At 58.9% G+C, this 9,851-nt stretch overlaps 1 pseudogene; it reads right to left on the reverse strand.

The window, feature by feature from the left end:
* Nucleotides 1-903: 903 nt before the first annotated feature.
* LOC121928067 lies at nucleotides 904-6,982 on the reverse strand (annotated as a pseudogene).
* Between the last annotated feature and the right edge of the window lie 2,869 nt (nucleotides 6,983-9,851).

Here is a 9,851-nt window from a genome sequence, read left to right on the forward strand (position 1 = left end):
CATAGGAGGTTCTTACGGATGGGCGTCTGCCCTGCCGGGCCGACCTTTCGCTCACGGCCATGCTCTGCTCTCTGCCCCCTCTTCCTCGGGCCATCCATGTAGCAGTCCAGCCCTTGGTCTCAAAGACGGCCCCAGTCTTCCAGCGTCGAGTGGTGCCAGGCTATCCTCAAAAGCCAAAGAAGATCTGAGTCAGTTCCTCCCGGTTGCAGACAAGCACTTCTCGTGGCATGTTCCCCGCACACTCAGCAACAAGGATGCCCACAGAGCAGCCGCGGGGGCACGCCGCCTCCCAGCGGCCGGTTGCATGGCTCCGACACAGCCGGCTGCATTGGTAGTGCTGGCAGCGCCACGCAGGGTCCATGCAGGGTGGGCACGGGCTCACCGCAGGTTTCCTGCAGCAGCCTGTGGACACACCGTTCTGGCAGGGCCCTGGCATGGGGGCAGTCGCTGTGCAGGCTGCTGAACTTGTGGGCACAGATCAGAGACTGTGCAGCTTATCTGGCACGGCTGGTGGAAGCGCCTGCAACGCAGAGTGGCAGATCCGGGGCAACATGTGGCCGCCACCCAAGAGCTGCGGGCACTGCTTGGCAGTGCAAGGTCTCCCCTCCCTACTCGTGCTGTGGAGCATTCCACTCTTGGCTGTGCCCCACATCGAGTGACCGGGACCATCTCTGGGCAGCGGCGTGACACTCCTGGCCACAGTGACTTGCACTTGTGTCCGCACCTCAGGAACACGCCCGCATGCTCCTGACAGCAGAATTTTTCTGCAAGGGGTGTGCAGGGCACCTGCTGCTGGTGGCCACATTGGGGCAGGGTCTTGGTACCTCACCTTGCACTTCCACAAGGCTGGAAGCACCTCTCCGGCAGCGGTGCCCCTCTGGCCAAAGCACCTTCTGCAGGGCTTCATGCACTGGAAATCCTGGGCACGGGGTGTAGGGTGGCCTGCCCGGTGCAAGACCCCCAGCCGCAGTTCAGCGCCACAGGGCGGCTGCCCAGCCCCCCCTCAGCGAACCTCATCAAGTCGGGCCCGGGCACCGCTGTTCTCAGGAGGTTCGGCAGGAGAGCACCAGGGCATGGCCGGCTGCCCTCTCGCGCACGTGGAGGTTCTTGCTCCACGAGGGGACACCTCCTCAGAATGCCCAGGTGCAATGCAGAAAGGGCCCTTACTGGCCCGGGAGAGGGCCACACAATGCGGTTGGAGCCCTGCAGAAGCCCACCGTCCCCCCGGTTGCTCCGCACCAGGATAGGAGGACGAGTTTCATTCCTCCTCGCCTGGCTACTTGTCCCCCACAGGACCTTCACCATCAAAGGTCTTGGCGGCAGGAGCCTGCGCAGGCAGACAGGTGCCCAGTGAAGTGGTGAGAATGGATCGCGAGGGCAGGTAGCCCGGACCCAGCAGGTACCTTGCAGAGGGCCACCAGAAAGTGGGCTGGGGGTTTTGGCTCCTTCCTTCTGGACTCTGCTCTGGGACGTTGGCTCCACAAAGAAAAGGTGCCAAACGCCCTGGAGAGGGCAAAGTGCCATGGGGCAAGGCAGAGAAAGGGTCTCTGTCTAGCGCATTTTCTTCAGGGTCAGGGCAACGCCCCCAGACCAGCAGCATTGTCCACTTGCCCCAGACCATACCACCCCAAAAAAGAGAGCGGGAGACCGCGAGTACTGAGCCCAGCCCCAATTTAGGAGCAAATCATCCTTTTATTTGGGGACGAAACGATGCCTCAGAGAGGCTCACCTTAGTTTCCTATGGAGTACAGAGGTGGTTCCAGGTCCGGCGAGTGGGGTGTGAGGAAGCCGGGCAATCTCTGGCCGCATGCGAGCGCAAAACCAGGCAGGTTTACACACAGCGGGGGGCAACAGACCTGTAATGAAGCCCAACTTTGGTGGTGGGGATTGCAATACATAAGCCATTCCCAAGCCCTGGGTGCTGCTGACTTGGATACACCAGGAGGAGGAGAGGATCTCCTTCTTTCTCAGGAGGTCTCCCACACCTGACTGCCTCTTCAGGTCCCAGTGGCAGCCTCAACACAGAGGTGAGCAGCAGCACCGGAGCCGGCCTAGCCATGAAGTAGAGCCAACCGGAGTCCTGTTGCCAAGGCAGGGGGCACCACGCATAGGTCTGCACAACAGGTTGCTTATCAGAGAAAGACATCCCTCAAATGCACCTGACCCCAGAGGCCCCAAGGATCCTCACCTGAAATTGAGTCGGACGAATGGGAGCCGCCTAACCAAGCACTCGCAGAGGGAACCTCTAGGTGACGTCTTGCCCGGTCCTAGACTTGGCACTGGGGCGCTCTGCAAAAGGAAGGACGTATCTGAGGGCCTGGGGAAATCCCCAGCCCGCCAAAAGGTCCCACAGAAGGACAATGGGCCCCGGCAGCCCTACCTCTGGTGGTCTCCGATGAGAGAGTGCGGCAGCTGCTGTCAGGGTGGTGATGGTGTCGGGCCTCAAGGACTTCGGCCGCCTCCTCCACACCACAACGCGTGGACCCAACCCTGCAGACCCTCAGGTACCTGGCTGCTCCTGGAGGAAAGAGAGACTAGAGAATAGGCTCTCTTGCGCCAACAAGGTAGCACTCCGGACGCGGGACACTTAATCTGTACCCTCCTGCTCTCCTTACTGTGGTGTCATCCCCACGTCTGTTGCCTCTTTCAAGAAGAGGTCTCCTGGAGACGCAGTTCAGCCAGCCGGTCTGCCGCACCTGGTAACTTCCTCGTGCCTCAAATTTTGCGTCGGATCTCTGTCTGGTGTTTGTGCACACAGTGCCTGGAAGGAGCAGCAGCAGAGGACGGCGCTAATGCCAGCAAGGGACATCACCCCCACCCCACCCCACCTAGGAGCAGAAGCTACTGTAGAGGCGCCAGCGAGACCCCCAGTCCAGGCTCCAGATGTCCTGGACAGCCTCTGCCTCCGCCTCGGTCATCCGTCCTGCTTCTTCAGCCGGCTTTCACCCGCAGTTTTAATTTCTTTTTCTGGCCGGCCTGGATCTGAGTGGAAGAGCCCCGCCCGGAGTGGGAGGAGGAGGTGAAGATCCTGCTCCCATCCCTCCCTAACTATTTGAGTAAAGGCGCAGTTACCATGCCACACGCCTCCTGCCTCCTCTGCTTGTCTGCTTCGTCCTCCCCTCCCCCTTCCCCTCCGGACAGAAGAGGTTCTCCAGCTCAGCCACTTCCCTTGGGGCGCGGCCGCCTCTGGCGCTGGTCATGTCTACCAGGCGCCTCTTCCTGGCTCGTGCCGCTCTTCTGGGATGGGCAACAGTTCTCCCTCTGGGTCTTCTTCCCTTTGGTCCCCTCAGGACCAGAGCCAGTGGCCTGGGCAGGGCCATGGGGCACGCTGGGACCCCTGCGGGTTCCTTCCCGCACCCTGGGCAGCCTGTGCCATGCAGGACAGGGCTCCTCCCCCCAGGCAGGGGGGAGGACGGCCAACTCCTCTGGGAGGGAGGGAAGGGCACAACTGGCGGCTCAGCCCCTCTGGGTCTGGTGCCGCTGCGGGCCAAAGTGTGGCGCCTAGGCCCAGCCACTCCCAGATAAGGGAGCCCTTGGGATAACCAGTCCTATACTGAAGCAAGGAAGGACATTCATGCAGCAAGAGGGGGCAGAGGTAGGCCCCATCCTCTTGGTCAGCACAAAGGAGTTGAGAGATTCAGAAAGACACCCACAGGAACGGGCAGTCCACCCCTTGCCCTGTTGGAGGTCTGTGGCGGCCCTCTGTGCACACCACCCCTCTGTGACCTCTACTCACATGAAAACGGCACTGGCAGTGGTCTGGGGGAGTGGTGCCTCACCCACCTTCAGCCCCACTGTTCTTCCTTTGGGTATTTTGGGGTTGGGCTGAGCCCCGCCACAGTGAGTGTAGGGCAGCTTCCTCTACATCTGCCCCCCCCCCCAGTGGCGTCCAAGGGTTGGGGCTCACCCCTGCGGCACAAATGGTGCCCACCCTCCATGACCTCCTCCCATTTCCCCCCATACAGAATCCTTAGGAAGTTTTTTGACACTGAATGCCACTCGAAAGTACTCCCATAGCACTAAATAGCAACGTGACATTGCACAGAGCAAAATTAAAAGTATATCTTCAATACAATATCATACAACAACCTAGATGTAGTATACCGTACACCGAAAGGTTTGGTTAAAATGTGATTTTCAAAAAGAAAATCAAACAGAATTAAACATTTTTAAAGAAAATTCAACCTTAAATTAAAATGGTTAAAATTTAAAAATATGGGGGGTGGCTCCTCCTTTCTCCTCCGGAGCTCACTCCACCATCTCTTTAAGCCGTAAAGAAAACAGTGACTGCCACAGCCTGATTCTGGCAAATACAGATGTTGAGCAGCATGGTGCACCCCCCCCCCCCATTTTAGGGTGTCACTGTACCTCCAACCCCGCTAGTGATGTCACTCGTGCATCAATGATAAGCCACTAAGCCCCCCACCACTCATTTAGAGGTCTTCCTTACCCAGCCCCCCGCCAGCTTTCCCATGGCGTCACGTAGCAGTTCGCGTGGCGTTCATGAAGAATCCATTTAGGCCAACACTCAAAGCCGATTCCTGGTCACTGGTCTGGCCTCCGCATCGGCTGGACAACTGCCCCAGGAAGAGGAGGGCAGGCTGAGCTCCCGGGGCTGGCACCAGGAGTTGCGGGCCCAACGATGATTGCCAGAGCCTTGGCCAGTCAGGTGGTGTTCTGATTCAGGTCCCACCCGGCTGCTCCCACTGACGCAAAGGAAATTCCACCCCCCCACTACGCGGTCCAGAGAGCCAGATAATCTAGTCCATGATTCACTGTCGGCCCCCTCGCCCACCCCTCCCACTACGCTGAATGGGCCGTGCGCCGTGGGGGCGCTCCTTCCGAAACTGGCCCTGGCTCCGGAGTTCCCCCCCCCACAGCGTGAACTGCTTCCCAGGCTCCTCACTGTGCTCCTGCCGCCCACGCGGACGATCCCTTCTTCTGGACGCCAGGATCCTGGGGCGGAAAAGGAGGGCCGTGAAAGGGCACCGGAGGCAGGCGGTCACTGGCCCATTTGCATGGGCAAAGGAGGGAAGGGGGGCACTAATGCAGAGTGGTGCATTTGGGCACCTCCGAACGGTCCAGCGCATGGTTGGGTAGCAGCCGCCAAGACTGGGCGACATCCCCAGCCGTGTTGTTGTCCCAAGGCTGCCACATCTTCAGCCCGCCGTAGGTCTTCCCCGCCAAGGACAAGGGACCATCATGCACCCACCCACAACTGTCTCTAGCATGCACACCCTACCCTGGCATGTTTTAAGGGGGAGCGAAGAAAAAACCCAACCTGCCTCGGCCCACAGATCCAGCAAAAGATCCCGGGGCAGCTGCCCTCCCTCTATCTGGAGCTCTCCTCAGGGGTCACGATGCAAGCAGCCGGACCCCCCCCAACCCATGCTAGGGGCCCAGAGAAATAGGAAGATTATTCATTCTGCACTGCTTACCAGTGACTCAGCCACTCCCTAAACGTGGGTAATCTGTAAGCCAATTGCCAAACAAGCTGGGTACTATTAGCAACCTTGACGGATGCAAGGCTGACGGACCCTGGAGTCCTCCTGGATCGAAAAACTCAACAAATCTTTGTGGCTGTGAAGCTGCAGCCGGCATTCAACCACATGCCCCAAGGCACAGAGAAGAGCCTTGCCCACCTCACCTGTCCCGGGGGCCCGGATGCATGGACCATCCTTGGTGAGGCCAGGCATAGGGCTTCTTCTGGACTGTCACGGCCCAGGGCCTCCTGCTGGCACTGCTGCGGGTTCAGGATGTTGACCGCAGGATCTAGCCTTCTTGTGCTCCCTCCTCTTCCTCTGGTCGTCTGCTTCCCAACAGGCAGCGAGGTCGTAGGTGCTGCGGACCTCTGAGTAGCCGGGGCGGCCACTTCAACTCCCGCGGACATGTACCTCTGGAATGGGACTCCTCTTCTCGCCAGTCCTGTAGCCTTGCAGAACATGCCGGTAGGCCCGAAGTAGGTGCTCTCCACCATGAGGACAGGAGTCGAGGCAGGCCTCGGCCAGCAGAGGCCGGCTAGCGCTCATAAAGAGCAGGTGGACAGGCCCTACAGCAGCCCCCTACCGGTCCGACGGTGGCGAAGGAGTCTCAAAAACCCTGGAGAGCAGATGAGGGAGCCGTAGAGGAGCCGCTTGGCGTTCTCCCACCGGACAGCCCGCAACGGCTTTGTGCGAACTGCACCTTTACTAAATGCGGTGCGGAGCAGTGGGGGCCAGGATTCGCGCATTGAAGTAGACCCGGCTGTCGTCAACTCTCCTCATGCCTCAAGCCTGCTGCTATGCGCACGGAGGGCTCGGACGATCCCTTCCCGCATTGGCGGAAAATCCTCCCGCAGGCGCCGGAAGTGGGTCCCGTAGACCCCGGGGCCTCGTAGGGATGGGCGAGGGTGTTGGGCCGCAGGAAGGCCTCTCCCTCCTGGTGCACTCTGGTAGGTGGGGACATGGACCCTGGCCCGGTAGTCCCCCTCCTCCCCCTTGCCCCCCCCCAACCGGTCTGGCTGTCACCCGCAGGTGCCCTCCCGCCGGCTTCTTCGGTGCTGGACAAGGCTTGGACCCGCTCCAGTTCCCGCTCGGCCTCGCAAGTCCACCCGAGGCCCGACAGGCATTGACGGAGGATGGCAGGAGGGAACACATGCCACGACTGGATGGAGCTGGCCGGGAAGACGCCGGCCAGCTCCTGAATAGGGCCACGATTCGGCAAGTGCTGGGGGTACGTGCCCCCGGCCGGGACGGTCTCGGTCCGCCTCCCCCACGTACTGTGGGAGGAGATGCCGGAGGAAGGCCGAATCCTTCACCAGCGCCCAGGACCGCTGGATGCTGTGCCGGTCAGTGCGGGAGGAGACAGCCCGCGGCGGGCCTGGCGAGCACGTAGGCAGTGCGGCCGCAGGGCTTTGGGAGAGTGCCTCCTCGGCCCGGGCTGGACGCCAGGGTGATGGCCACTCCGGGCTCCTCTGGAGGCGCTCCCTAGGAAAGGGCCCCATCCTCTGGTGCTGTGGGAGCCATGCCTACAGCCCCCGTGGAGATGGGCGCCTCTTCCGCTGGGGCCATGCCACTTGCTCTCTTTGCAGGTTCCGTGGGGCTCAGGGGGCCCGATCACCTTCCCATCTGGCTGCGAGGGGGCAACCGGGGGCCCCTCCTTGCCGGGCAAACCCTGGCGCTGCTCTGCAAAAGCCAAAGGGCAGGATGAGGGCCCTGTGGCCAAGGGAAGCCCTCCCCGGCCATGGCCCCTGGCTGCCTCTCCTGGCTTCCCCGGAAGCCTCGGCCCTCGCCCCCCGCACGCCGCCGCCCGGGCCCGCCTTGCTCGGAGGGGGCCTTTCCCCCAGCAAGGAGGCTCCTGCCGGAAGCGGCTTGGTCGAAGGCAGCGGCTCCCCCGAGCTCCGTCCGCCGGCCCTCCTGCTGCCTTCCCCCGAGAGGGAGGGCCAAGGGCAGTGCTGCCAAGAAGCCTGGAAGACCCTCACCAGAGCCACCGAAGCCCCCTGGCCCCGGGCCTTGGCTCCACATGCTGGGCCAGGCGCGGAGGCGGTGGCGGCCCTCCTTGGCTCCCGGGCGGCCTCCCTGTCCTGTGCTCCCCGAGGAGTTTCAGTTTCTCCTCGGAGCAATGCAGCTGCCTTTGCTTTCCTCCCGCCGCTCCCAGGGGGCCTCCTCCAGGGAAGGCGGGCAGGAGGAGCCAGGAGAGAGAGAGGCTCAGCGGGAGGGAGCCTCCCCGCTTCTTCTTCCTCTCTTACCGCCCGACGAAGAAGAAGGGCCCCCCTGATCAGTCCCAAGCCGAGAGACGGAGCGCGGGCCATCCAGCCTCCCAAGGAAGAACACCCGCCGGATGGCTCTCTTCACCAAGGGGCAAGGGAATCGCTTTTCGGTCCTACTCTCTGGGGCAGCAGAAAAGAAGCTTGCTCCCTCCCTCCAAATGGCCTCCCTTCAAGTCTTCCCAAGGCCTCTCTCATCAATCCCCCTTCACTTTCTTCTCAGGCTAAACAGCCCCCCAGCATCTCCCTGAGTCGTTCCTCATGGGCCCATGTTCCCAGACCACCATTTCCGCCCTCCTGGCCGCACGGGCTCAGTTTTCATCCTTCTGAATTGGGGCCCAGAACGGAAACAATATTATTCAGGTGGGGCTGACCAGAGCCGAATAGAGGGGCAACTATGACTTCCCTCCATCTAGAACTAGACTTCTATGATGCAGCCTGATCGCATTGCCTCTTAGCCTGCCGACGCAATCTTGACTATTCAACTGTGGTCTACTTCGGACCTTTTCACACCGGGCACAGAAAGTAGGTCACTTCGCATGGCCATGCATATCCCATCATATCGCATCGTCATTCCCCACCCGCGCTCCTGAAACGCTTGCCGATTCGTATCGCCTCATATGCAAGTTGTTTCGAACCGAGGTTTGCGAATGGGCGATATGCGTATCAGCAAAGCGAGGCCAGTGCAGATTGGATCCACCACCCAGCACACTACAATTGGCAGCTTGCAATGCTCTGCGGGCTCCAATGGGGCAACCTTTTTAACTTCTGGGGTGAAGAATGAGCTCATGTTAGGCGTAAATTGCTCTTACACTTACAAAAGGGGTACGCACCATCTGTAATGTATGTGGGTGTCGTATATATATGCACACACATAAATACATACATAATGCTATATACAAATATATGTAATGCACACACAACATACATACATGTTACATATATATGTAACGCACCCCCACACAAAACACACACACACAACACCACAACACACAATAATATATATATACTAAAACACAACACACAATACACACACCACACCACATAGTGGTACTGCAAAGTGTGAACAATATTTATATGGTACACACAACAGCTGCTGTGGTGTGTGTATACACATACCACATACTAACCTATTTACTATATATAACATATAACACAACAAAGGAAAAAACTGGGAGAGCCGAAAGTGTAATGAGCTGCATCTGCTTGCACACGCACTTTGTGTGTGGTGTGTGGTGTGATGTACATATAATACCACACACATACATATTCATTACCCCCTCCCGGACACACAAAGTTTCTGCTTTCTTAGTCGTCAGTGGAAATAACGCTCCAAGCCCAGCGGTTGTGCTAAAGCGGGAACAGAGGCCCCGGACGGAGAAGGGGACAATTCCCGCGCCAGCATCAAGGAGATTTGTAAGCGGTGGTTTCAGGAGAACCAGCGATTGGATGTAACAGCACCAAAACAGCAAGTTTCGCATTGGCACATCTGCGAATCCAGCGATCCCCTAATTTTTCGACTCGGAAAACGGAGAGCCGGTGCCTTCAGTTCGGAACCCGCCCGGAATACGCATTGGCCAAAGTGCATTCAAGTTAATGGCATTGTCAATCGTATTCAGAGCTCACAGGTGGAACCCAATGCTATATAACGCGAATGCGATTGGCCAAGCGAACGACCCTACTTCTGTGCCCTGTTTGGAAGACTCCCACCCCCCCCGATCCCTTTGCATGTATTTCATCAGCAGATGCCCCCAAATCCTATATCGTGGCATTTCATTTCGCCTAAGTGCAAACCTTACATTCTCCGTTTGAATTTCACTCTGTTGCTTTGGCCAGCTTTCTAGTCTATTAGGTCATTTGAATCTTGATCCGTCCTCTGGAGTTTAGCTATTCCCCCATTTGGTGTCATCTGCAAATTTATAAGTATGCTCCCAATTCTGTCATCCAGTCATTGAAAGATGTTGACTAGCCCGGCCACAGGACAGAGCCCCACTGGCCACCCCACTGGTCACTTTCTCCAGGATGAAAGGAGGGCATGGCTGACACCTTGGGTTCGGTTGGTCAGTCATTCCAAATCCTCAAACAGTTGCCTTGTCTACCCCACATT

The sequence above is a fragment of the Sceloporus undulatus genome, chromosome 4 (assembly GCF_019175285.1).
Source record: "Sceloporus undulatus isolate JIND9_A2432 ecotype Alabama chromosome 4, SceUnd_v1.1, whole genome shotgun sequence".
Lineage (NCBI taxonomy): Eukaryota > Metazoa > Chordata > Lepidosauria > Squamata > Phrynosomatidae > Sceloporus > Sceloporus undulatus.